Source organism: Carassius carassius, chromosome 28 (assembly GCF_963082965.1).
Source record: "Carassius carassius chromosome 28, fCarCar2.1, whole genome shotgun sequence".
In the NCBI taxonomy this organism is placed as follows: Eukaryota; Metazoa; Chordata; class Actinopteri; order Cypriniformes; family Cyprinidae; genus Carassius; species Carassius carassius.
This window is the reverse complement of record NC_081782.1, coordinates 10196479-10208918: the sequence shown is the minus strand read 5'-3', so window position 1 is coordinate 10208918 and position 12440 is coordinate 10196479. Positions and strand designations below refer to the sequence as shown.

The following is a 12440-nucleotide window of genomic DNA, read 5'->3' as shown; positions in this document are numbered from 1 at the left end:
ACGGATGGCTGAAATATGCGTATATGTGAAAATAGAGGAAAAAGTCGTTTCTGACACTGAAAAGCGAATTTAGCATTTAAGTAGGGTTGGGAATCGTTAGAAATTTTCCGGTTCCGATTCTGGTTCCGGTTCCGGTTCCACCTAACGGTTCCGGTTCTGATTCCGGTTCCATTAAAATCATTAAACAATTATTAAGAAATAGTGGTAAGGAAAAATGCACAATACTCAACTACTTAATGCTCAATACTGTTTATTACTTACTGTCAACTTAATTTAAAGGTTGGCAATGTCAAAATGCAACATATATTACAGTGTACAGATCTTCATAAGGGTGGGGTACATTTATTCACTTAGCTGACGCTTTTATCCAAAGCGACTTACAATTGCCAAATATGTCAGAGGTCGCACACCTCTGGAGCAACTAGGGGTTAAGTGTCTTGCTCAGGGACACATTGGTGTCTCACAGTGGATTCGAACCCGGGTCTCTCACACCAAAGACATGTGTCTTATCCACTGCGCTAGCACCACCCCATATTTTGACATTTTCTGGTTCGGCTTCTGGTTTCATTTAAATGAACTATGTTTTTTACTATTTTACCTTCACTGAATCTATCGTTGCTGGAAGGAAGTATAATGTTGAGTAATGCTAGTCCATCAATCAGCATGTGTTTCAAAGTTGATGTTTTTTACACTATCAATAACGTTTTCCTTTTGAAGCAGGAATAAGCTTGTTGGCCAAATAGTCCCTTGAGGGCTGAGACACTTGTTAATTTCCCTTAATTAATGAAATATAAACGGTTAAATGTATACACACTCTCCATAAAGTCCCTATTTTACAAATAATAATGCAGTCAGGAGATGGTGTGATGCAATGAGTGGTTTCCACATTTTTAAACATTTAAAATGCATTAAAATAAATATTTTCTATCACTTTGCTTATCACTCTTGAAATTACCTGTACACTAAATAATCTAACCCTCATACTTGCATTACAATAGCAGTCTATTTATTTAGTGGTCCAAGTTGAAGCCAGTATGTATATTAATGACAATATGGGACAAATATAATGTCATTTAGTGGCGTTAGATGTACATACAGTCGTGAGAAACAATGTGTTCGGCAATTAAAGACGGGACAACGCAACGAGTCTGTGGATGCGCGTCATTGGAATCAATGTGCTCAGTAATTAAAGAGGCAGGGAGGCGTGTATGTTATTCGGTTCGTGACATCCTTTACGGCAGCGGTTCTCAATTCCAGTCCTCGCGCCCCACTGCTCTGCATATTTTGCAACGTTTCTCTTTGTTAACACACCTGATTCAGATAATCAGCTCGTTAGAAATGAACTCCGTGCATGAACTGTGTTCCAATTGTTCATTGCTCCCTACTCCCTGAGCAGGGGAAATCTGTTGAAGTTTACCTCACATCGAAACATTCATTCACTGATTTGTGCTGTGCAGCGTCTTTAAACATGGACAACTGTGACATCATATACCTCTGTAAATCAATACAATTTAAATTCACGTCTTGCACACTTCAATGCACTTTGATTAGAACAGCTACGTTCGCTTCGAACTGGAATCATGGCGGAATATCCTGTGATGTTCACTTCGCAGGGCACGTATGTTCGAATAGAACAAATGTCTGAAGCGCCAAGAGAAACGTTCGAAATGAGCAGAGCAGTGCGGCGCGAGGACTGCAACTGAGAACCGCTGCTTCACCGGCGCAAGGCTTCTCACAGCGCTTGGTCACGTGTTGCACCAGAACCGTTTTCGGAACCGAAACTTAGAAATTGCTCACGGTTCCGGTTCTTTTCAAAGAACAAAACCGGTTCTGAATAAGAACCGGTTTTCGGTTCCCATCCCTACATTTAAGTGAGTCAAATGAGTTCAAATAAGTGAATACGACTTTCTGCTCTAATGTAAATGCCTGCAGTTGTCCATATCGACATGTAAATCATACCAATTACGTACAATACAGTCGGACCGCAGGTCTAAAAGAACCAACGATCCGGTTCAATTAAACCAGTTCAGTAATTCTCGAACAAAGTTATTCCGGAAAAGAATCGACGTCTCAGGGCATTTCAACGTGCGCGCACGCACAGCGAGTGACGTCCGCGTTAGTGAGGTGATTTATTGCTTGTGTGGTTTATAAAGTCTTTTTACATACAAGTTATAATTTAAAATGTTGTTTTTTTTCCTGTCAGAAAAGCTCATGGATACATTTGTGAGAGAAAAACTCGTCGAGTGTAGTCTTATTGAGGCGTATAACGGTAAGTTCATGTTTATTGTAAATTTTTTACATAATTGTTTCTCTGGTAATCAACTAACGTTAACCCTCACGTAACTTAAACGCTCATATATTTTTATTTCATGCTATAGTTAACTTTGTGTTCAGAATGTACATAATTTATGAGCGTAAACATCATATTCCCATTTTGGTAAACCTATAAGTGTTTATATTGATTGTTTTAAAGCTGCGGAGTAACCCAGTAAAGTTACCTACGTGACTTGTCATAGAAATGTCTGTGTGCGCGCATGCAGTGTGATCTCCCTTATCTGTGCCAGTGACTGTTCATTTGTGTCTGATAGAGCCAGCATATTAACGTAAAACAGCGATTTATAATGACTGGAACATCCCATTGTTTAGACGGTTTGAACTTTCAGCCAATCACTATAGCATATTCCGCTTCTGTAGACCGACTCATATGTGAATTTAACAAATAATCACGATGGACTCAATTTCATGATGAACTTCACACAGTTAATTGAACTGAATCACTGTTATTAAAACCATCTGTATTTTGTTTACTTTATTTTATAGGTTGGAACGAACATGGAATTCCTAAACCGAGCAGAGTCCACAAAACCCCATCCAATTGTCATGCCGATTTAAAAATGCCAGCAGATCTCTCAGGCATTGATCATAATCAATGGACTGGTAAGGATATTCTGGACAATTTTTAAAAGGAATTGCAAATTGTATATTTAATTGCATTTTTCCACATGTGGACGCATACATTGTGACATAGTCCAAACGCAATTGAAAAGCATTTGAATTTCAGATGCGTTACACAGAAAGCTGTCAATTTGTGTCAAGGATGGGACTATATTATGGGGCGTGTTTGTATTGGGAGATATTTTGTAGTTTTACCCCAAATCTCTCACTGTTTGCACTCTGATGCACGTCAGCAAAACAACATTGCAGTTCTACTCTTATTTACCTATTTGCATCTTACCCTATATTGTATTCCCCAGGTGAAAAGCATTTGGTTAATGGTGAATATTGACCAATATTACCATGTGGCTCCAACTGTTAGCAGGGGATAGTAGCTGCATTTGGGGTAAAAACGACAGAATTATTTAATGTGAAAGGTGCCAAGAATATAGGGAGATCCAGGTTGCACTGTCTATTCTTTAACACTAATCTCTCGGAGCGGCAGCTGCCTTTAGTAGTGCCTTAACCTCCATTGTTCAAAGCATTTGGCATAATTGTCTTTGAGTGACGTCACCTCTCAATACAAACACTCTCCATAGTATGGTCCCACCTCTGACAAAAATTGAAAGCTTTCAATGTGAGGCATTGGAAATTCAGATGCTAAAGTAATTACGATTCCGTTTGAGTTTTGGCAGGTAACATGTGAAAAAACAGTAAAAAAACAGACAGGGTAATTAATAACACCTCATGTACTTGTTCTTATGATGCATCTATGCTAACATTAGTCTGTTTCTCTCTTATTCCGAGGTCACCGTAGCCACCCGTATCCAGTACGTATCCAGACCAGATGGTGGATCAGCACCTAGAAAGGACCTCTACAGCCACGAAAGACAGCGGAGACCAGGAAAACTAGAGCCCCAGATACAGATCCCCTGTAAAGACCTTGTCTCAGACGACCACCAGGACAAGACCACAGGAAACAGATGATTCTTCTGCACAATCTGACTTTGCTGCAGCCTGAAATTGAACTGCTGGTTTCGTCTGGTCAGAGGAGAACTGACCCCCCGACTGTGACGCTAACAATGGAGGACAGGAGGCAGATGCAAGTAAAGGTAGTTTATTGACAGGAGTTGTGATGGATGAATGCTGGTGAGTGACGCCGGAACCACGATGGCAGCACAGACAGGTGGGTAGGTGATTTGAGTGCGTTGGTAGCGATGACGGTGGTGGTAGATCGGTGATACGTGGTGATAATCCGTGAGTGACTGTGATAATCCAAAGGAGACCGAAACAGGAAACAGGGCAAGGACAGGAACACAGGAGCACGAACAGACATCAACACATGGACCTCAAACAACGATCTGACAAACAGGAGACGAAAGACAGGGCGTTAAATAGGCGGTTGGAATGAGATGCACCTGCCGCTGATCAGGCGATCAGTGGCAACACCCACATGAACCAATCAACATGACATAACATGACTACAACTGGAGACGGTGCATTCACGAACCGTGACAGTACCCCTCCTCCTAAGGACGCCTCCTGGCGTCCCCAGAATCTCTTACCTGTCGATTGTAATCATCGATAAGGGAGTGATCCAGGATGTCCCTAGCAGGTACCCAACTTCTCTCCTCCGGACCGTAACCCTCCCAGTCCACCAAGTACTGAAATCCACGTCCCCTCCTTCTAGAGTCCAGAATACAATTTACCAAATAGGTGGTCTCCCCATCTACGAGACGCGGCGGGGGAGGGACCGGGGTAGGCGGATTAATGGGAGAATGAAATACGGGCTTAATTTTGGACACATGAAAGGCGGGATGAATTCTCCTGTACGTCGGAGGGAGTTTAAGACGGACTGCCACCGGACTAATGATTTTGGTGACAGTAAACGGGCCAATAAATTTGGGAGCCAATTTATTAGATAAGGACCGGAGAGGAATATTCTTGGTTGAAAGCCACACCTTTTGACCCACGACGTATACGGGAGGCCTAGACCGGTGGCGATCGGCCTTGGCCTTGGTGCGCGCCCCCACTTGGAGTAGAGTCTCACGGGCTCTGGTCCAAGTGCGGTGGCACCTCTGGACGAAGGCGTGAGCAGAGGGGACCGCAACTTCGGATTCCATACTGTGAAAAATAGGTGGCTGGTAACCTACACTACACTCAAAAGGAGATAGGCCCGTAGCTGATACTGGTAAGGTATTGTGGGCGTACTCCACCATAGACAATTGTTGGCTCCAGGAGGAAGGATTCTTGGAGACCAAACATCGCAACACCCTTTCCAAATCTTGGTTGGCTCTCTCGGTCTGACCATTGCTCTTGGGGTGAAACCCTGAGGACAGACTTACAGTCGCTCCCAGTAGTCTTGCCAAAATTTAGCCACAAATTGGGGTCCCCTGTCGGAAACCACGTCTATCGGGAGGCCATGTAAACGAAAGACGTGGTCTACGACGGTCAACGCTGTCTCCTTGGCTGAGGGTAATTTGGGCAAGGGAATAAAGTGGGCCGCCTTCGAGAACCGGTCCACCACGGTTAAAACTACCGTGTTGCCCTGGGAGGGCGGTAATAAAATCTAGAGCGATGTGGGACCAGGGTCTCGAAGGAACCGGCAGCGGTTGGAGTAACCCATCAGGGGGCCGATTGGAAGTCTTACCAGTGGCACAAACCGAGCAAGCCAAAACAAAACTGTGAATGTCGCGAGCCATAAGTGGCCACCAGAATCGTTGCTTGACTAAAAATCTAGTACGGTTAACCCCTGGATGGCAAGCTACATTCGAGCAATGTCCCCACTTAATAACGTTGGACCTTAATCCCTCCGGCACAAATAAACGGTTCGGTGGGCACCCGGGCGGAGGCGTTACCCCTTCTAAGGCCGTTCTGACCTTCGATTCGATCTCCCATGTGAGAGTGGAGACCACTAATGTCTCAGGAAAAATACACTCGGGAGTGGACGGGCGTTCGGAATGGTCAAAAATACGCGACAAAGAATCGGGTTTGATATTTTTGGAACCCGGGCGGTACGAGATAGTAAAGTCAAAACATCCGAAAAAAAGTGCCCACCGAGCCTGCCTGGAGTTCAACCTCTTGGCGGTGCTAATGTACTCTAAATTCTTGTGGTCAGTCCATACTATAAAAGGAACCCCCGATCCCTCTAACCAGTGTCGCCATTCCTCCAATGCCATCTTAACTGCCAACAATTCTCGGTTACCAATATCGTAATTTCGTTCTGCCGGAGATAAACGATATGAAAAATACGCGCAAGGGTGGACCTTGTCGTCTAAGGGAGAACGTTGAGATAACACCGCTCCTACCCCCACCTCTGATGCGTCGACCTCCACCACGAACTGACGTGTAGGGTCAGGGGTAATCAGAATAGGGGCTGAAATGAAACGGCTCTTCAGTTTGGCAAACACAGCCTCAGCTGTGTCCGACCACCTGAACGCAGTCTTGGCGGAGGTCAAGGCGGTCAGAGGTGCGGCTAGTTGGCTGAAGTTGCGAATAAAACGCCTGTAGAAGTTAGCGAACCCCAGAAACCTCTGTAGGGCCTTACGGGAATCTGGGCTTGGCCATTCTACCACAGCCTTAACCTTCTTGGGATCCATGCGTATTCCCTCAGTCGACACGATATACCCCTAAAATGGAATTGACTGTGCATGAAATTCGCATTTCTCCGCCTTGACAAAAAGCCCATTCTCTAGCAACCTCTGAAGCACTCGTTGGACGTGCTGCACATGTTCCTGGAGAGAAGAAGAAAAAATCAATATGTCGTCCAGGTAGACATAAATGAACTGATCGATCATATCTCGCAGCACGTCGTTGACGAGTGCCTGGAAGACCGCTGGGGAGTTGGAGAGCCCAAAAGGCATAACCAAGTATTCAAAGTGCCCTCTGGGGGTGTTAAAAGCGGTCTTCCATTCATCCCCCTCCCTGATCCGAACCAAATGATACGCATTGCGTAAGTCCAGTTTTGTGAAAATTGACGCTCCCTGCAACCTCTCGAAGGCCGAAGACATCAACGGCAAGGGATAAGTATTCTTTACCGTGATGTTGTTCAGTCCCCGGTAATCAATACAAGGTCGCAGAGATCCGTCCTTCTTTCCCACAAAAAAGAACCCCGCCCCCGCTGGAGAAGAGGAAGGGCGGATGAATTTAGAAGCTAGAGAATCAGAAATATATTTCTCCATAGCCTCCCTCTCTGGAACAGAAAGTGAATAGAGTTTGCCCTTAGGCGGAGACTTACCTGATAGTAAATCTATGGCACAGTCGTAAGGACGATGCGGAGGAAGAGAAGCAGCCCGAGACTTACTGAACACTTCCTTCAGATGGAGGTACTCAGCGGGCACATTAGACAAATCCACCGCCTCCTCCTGCAACACAGACACAGACACAGGCGGACAGGCAGACACTAGACAAGACTCATGACACCTTTTACACCAAGACAAAACGGAGTTAGAGAGCCAGTCAATGCTAGGGTTGTGGAGGAGGAGCCAAGGGTGTCCGAGGACAATGGGTGCCAGGGGAGAGTCAAGGATGTGAAAAGAGATGGTCTCGGAGTGATTGCCAGAGGTGATGAGTGTAATGTCTTCAGTGATGTATGATATGGTGGGAAGTTGCTGAGCAGTGAGGGCGTGAACCGTGATGTGGTGCGGAAGAGGTCTGAGGGGAATGTGGAGCTTGTGGGCTAATGTGCTGTCCATGAAGTTACCTTCTGCCCCGGAATCCAGTAGTGCCTGACAGTGATGTGTCTGTGCTGACCACCGCAGCCATACCGGGAGGAGCGTAGAAGATGATGGTGATGATGATGATGATGATGAGGTCTTCTCGGCGGAGATCCCACCCGATAGTAGCCTCATACGTACTACCGGGCCTGGCCTTTTACCGGACAGGCGTGGGCTTGATGTCCGGCTCCCCCGCAGTAAAGGCAAAGGCCCAGGGACCTCCGCCTCTCCTTCTCCTCCCGGGAATGCCGAGCTCGCCCTACCTGCATGGGCTCGTGATCGTAGATGGGGCTGCCCTTGGGTCCCCGCCGCTGAACCGCACGTCTGCCGGTCCCCTGGATGGGGTGTTGAGTAGCCCCCTCCTCTCCATCCGTGCCAGACGTGCATCGACCCGAAGGGCCAGCTCAATAAGTCCATTGAACGACGGGGGAAGGTCCAGGGTGTAGATCTCCCTCTGGACGCGGTCAGCCAGCCCATGCAGGAACATGTCCCACTGCGCCTCCTCGTTCCAATGGCACTCCGCCGCCAGGGTCCGGAACTCGATGGAATAGTCCGAGACGGATCTCTCGTGCTGGCGTAACTCCGCCAGCCTCCTGGCCGCCTCCCGTCCTGCGGCGGCCCGATCAAAGACCCGTCTCATCTCGGTGGAGAGCGCCTGGAACGTGGCGCAGCATGGGTCCTGGTTCTCCCACACCGCTGTTCCCCACAATGCCGCCCTCCCAGAGAGCAGGGTCAGAACGAAGGCCACCTTGGCCCTCTCACTGGCGAAGGTTCTAGGCTGGAGGGCAAAATGCATATCACAACGGTTAAGGAAAGCTCTACAATAGTCGGGCTCACCCGAGTACGCTTCCGGAATCGGGAGGCGTGGTTCCGGCTGGGAGGGGGCCTCCGATGGTGCTGGTGGAACAGGCGGTGTGAGTGGCGCAGTGGGAGCTCGTAATAGCTGGAACTGTTGGGTGAGCTCGGACACCTGCGTCACTAAAGCCTGAACCGCGCGACCAGTGTCGTTAAGAGTCCGCTCCTGGGAGTCCATCCTCCGAACACTGGCGCTGAGGAAAACTTCGAGGGAGGAAGGTTGATTACTCGCTGCCTCCATGATGGTCAGATCGTTCTGTGACGCTAACAATGGAGGACAGGAGGCAGATGCAAGTAAAGGTAGTTTATTGACAGGAGTTGTGATGGATGAATGCTGGTGAGTGACGCCGGAACCACGATGGCAGCACAGACAGGTGGGTAGGTGATTTGAGTGCGTTGGTAGCGATGACGGTGGTGGTAGATCGGTGATCCGTGGTGATAATCCGTGAATGACTGTGATAATCCAAAGGAGACCGAAACAGGAAACAGGGCAAGGACAGGAACACAGGAGCACGAACAGACATCAACACATGGACCTCAAACAACGATCTGACAAACAGGAGACGAAAGACAGGGCGTTAAATAGGCGGTTGGAATGAGATGCACCTGCCGCTGATCAGGCGATCAGTGGCAACACCCACATGAACCAATCAACATGACATAACATGACTACAGCTGGAGACGGTGCATTCACGAACCGTGACACCGACTGAGCCTAGTTTTTCCCAAGGTTTTTCTCCATTCTGTCACAGATGGAGTTTTGGTTCCTTGGTTTTCCTTAGTTGGGGACAATTAATATCAAGCGATATCATCGACTTGACTGCACAGAGGGACAATACATCACTGAATCAATGATGAACTGACTTTAACTGAAAACTGAGTGTTTACTGGAGTCCCTTTGCATTATTACACACTATTTTCCTATTTAATAATGTAAAGCTGCTATGATGCAGTATTTGTTCAATATGACAGGCTTATTACTCATAATACATGAAAAATACAGCTGCAAACGGACTTTGCTTTTCCATTTGAAATTTGGCAGTCACTGTGCATTCATGAACTGAAACAGTCATTTTTGTTTAGTGCTTTTGAAACAGTGTTTTTGTTCAAGATTTGCAATTGTGTTTGGATTGTCACAATTTGTCAGATGTGGAAAACGCAATTGAAAATATAATTTGCAATTCCTTTTGAAAATTGTCCTTCCATAGACCGGCTCTATAGCAGAGTACACTGCTCTCAGGTGTAGATCTTTGCTTCAAAGCTTAAGTGTTTGACAATAGTTCACCTAAAAATGAAAATTGTCATTAATTATTCACCCTGGTCTGAAAGCTCTCGAATTTCATCGAAAATATCTTAACTTGTGTTCTGAAGATGAACGAAGGTCTTACGGGTTTGTAACAACATGAAGGTGAGTAATAAATGCTAGAATTTTCATTTTTGGGTGAGTCTTTATATACTTGATATAAATTTTAGGACATTAAATTAAAAAAATGTTAATTGTCAATGTCATTTCACTGTGTATTTAAATAGCTAAACATGTCAAAATGTAACAGTTAAACAGCTAGACACAGGTCATTCAGAAATAATTTTCTTATTTATTGCAACTGTATTTCTGTGTTTTTTTTTTTTTTTGCATTTGCTGGAAACAAAAAAAAAAGGGAAAATTGCTTGTTGTTTGTCATTGGTATGTTAGATGGCATTAAAAATATTTTTTAACAGTCTAAATAACCTGTATTCTTCATTATTTTTTAATCCATGATTGCTTTGTTAAGCAAAAGTGAAATTATGAGAATGACCCAGCAAGAATAACCCAGAACCATAAAAATGCAAACACACAAATGTTAAAAATGACTATCTTGGGTTTTCTCAATAACCCAGAATGCTGGGTTAAAATGTGTAAACCAGCATGCTGGGTTACTCTAACCCAGCAGGTGTTCTATCCAATATTTACCCAGCGCTGGGTTGCCAGTTGGGTTATTTTTAACCCAGCCATTTTTAGAGTGTAAGAACTGTTCACTGAAAGGTCCTTTTGGGAACTAAATATTGCATTGCTGCAAAATGCCCTATGTGCAGTCTTTATTGTGTACAGGTACTTGTTTTTAAAGTCAAAATTCCATCAAAATTGTTCCCATTTCGAATAATTTCAAAATAAAAAAACTGCCCCTTGTAGCTGACATCACTAGCCATTAGTTAATGTTCACCATTCATTTATATTAATTTAATGTTGGATCTAAAACAGCAAACAGCCAAAAGTTAACAGCATTATTGGTTGTTAAATACCATTACAGTGATAAATCCTGTCAATTCAGTTCATTTCTAAAATTCCTTTATTCTTGTTGAATTTTCTGTTTAATTATGAAATACATCATACTGTGGAAGTTAAATAGATTTGAGAATGCAATTTCTCATTGGTTTTTTGCTTTCCAATGTTATGAAAATAGCGAATAAATGCAGGAAAATTTTTTTTTATTCTAGACTGCTTTGCAAAAAGGTTTTATTTTGAAATGCTGTAATATTCTAGTATGCAATGCCACCATCCACACAACAGCGCAGGGCTGCTTTTCACTAAGTAGTCATAGAGACTATCAGTTCCAATACTTTATATCTAGGCTTGCAATGCTTTTGGGAAATACAGCCCATATACAGACGTGGCCAAAAATATCGGCCCCCTTGGTAAATATGATCAAAGAAGGCTGTGAAAAATCATCTGCATTGTCAATCCTTTTGATCTTTTAAAAAAATTCACAAAAACGTATATCCTTTCATTGGATAATAAGAATTTAAAATGGGGGGAAATATTATTATGAAATAAATGTTTTTCTCTAATACACACTGGCCACAATTAATGCCCCCCTTTTATTCAATACTTTTTGAAACCTCCATTTGCCAGTTTAACAGGTCTAAATTTTCTCCTATAATGCCTGATGAGGTTAGAGAACACCTCTTTCATCCAGAATCACTCCAGACCCTTTAGATTCCTATCTCCATGTTGGTGCTTCTCTTCAGTTCACTTCTCTCATTTTCTATAGGGTTCAGGTCAGAGGACTGGAATGGTCATAGCAGAAGCTTGGTTTTGAGCTCAGTGACCCATTTCTGGGTTGTTTTTGAGGTTTGTGTTTGGGTTATTGTACAGTTGGAAGATCCAAACATGGCCCATTATAAGATTTCTAACAGAATCAGTCACTTACTGATTTTTTTATTGGTTGGTATTTGATAGAATCCATGATGCCATGGATCTAAACAAGATGTCGAGGACTTCCAGCAGAAATATAGGCCCACAACATCAAAAATACAGCTGTATATGCCATTGTACACATGGGGTACTTTTTATATCTGTGTTCACCAAACCCATCTTGAGTGTTTGCTGCTAAAAAGCTCATTCAATTTCAAGGGGGGCCAATAATTGTGTCCAACGAGTATTTGAGAAAAACCTTTATTTCATAAAGGTCCCCATTTAAAATTCTTATTATCCAATGAAAAGATACATCTTTGTGAATTTTTTAAATAAAAATCAAAAGGATTAACAATGCAGATGAATTTTCACAGCCTTCGTTGACCATATTTACCAAGGGGGTTGATATTTTTGGCCACGACTGTACACACACACACATAAATACATTATATATATATATACAAACTCACACAAATGACAGAAAAATGTTAAATAATTGCACTTCCTGAGCAATGCCCTGGTGTGTGCAACAATTCTGTACACAGAAAGGGAAATGCTCTCTTTAATTCGAATCACAAATGCGACTCAGTTCCCAATTAGCCTACTTTACCAATATCTTCGCCCCATTTTTCCACAGTTTAAGCAACAGTAGCTAGCACCTAAGGTTAAATCTAACAACAATTCCATGAGGTTATAAAAAGCTCTAGTGACCCAGTTTCCATCTGCACTCTCCCTTTTATCTCAACAAACCATGAAAAGAGGCA

The 12440-nt window shown here is 44.0% G+C and overlaps 1 long non-coding RNA gene across 1 annotated transcript; it reads left to right on the top strand.

Annotated features, from left to right (window-relative positions):
* The first annotated feature begins 2068 nt into the window (after positions 1-2068).
* LOC132107905 (uncharacterized) lies at positions 2069-3991 on the top strand. The gene is made up of 3 exons (XR_009424380.1): positions 2069-2269; positions 2821-2937; positions 3742-3991. It is a non-coding gene; the product is annotated as an uncharacterized LOC132107905 (long non-coding RNA).
* The last annotated feature ends 8449 nt before the right edge of the window (positions 3992-12440 follow it).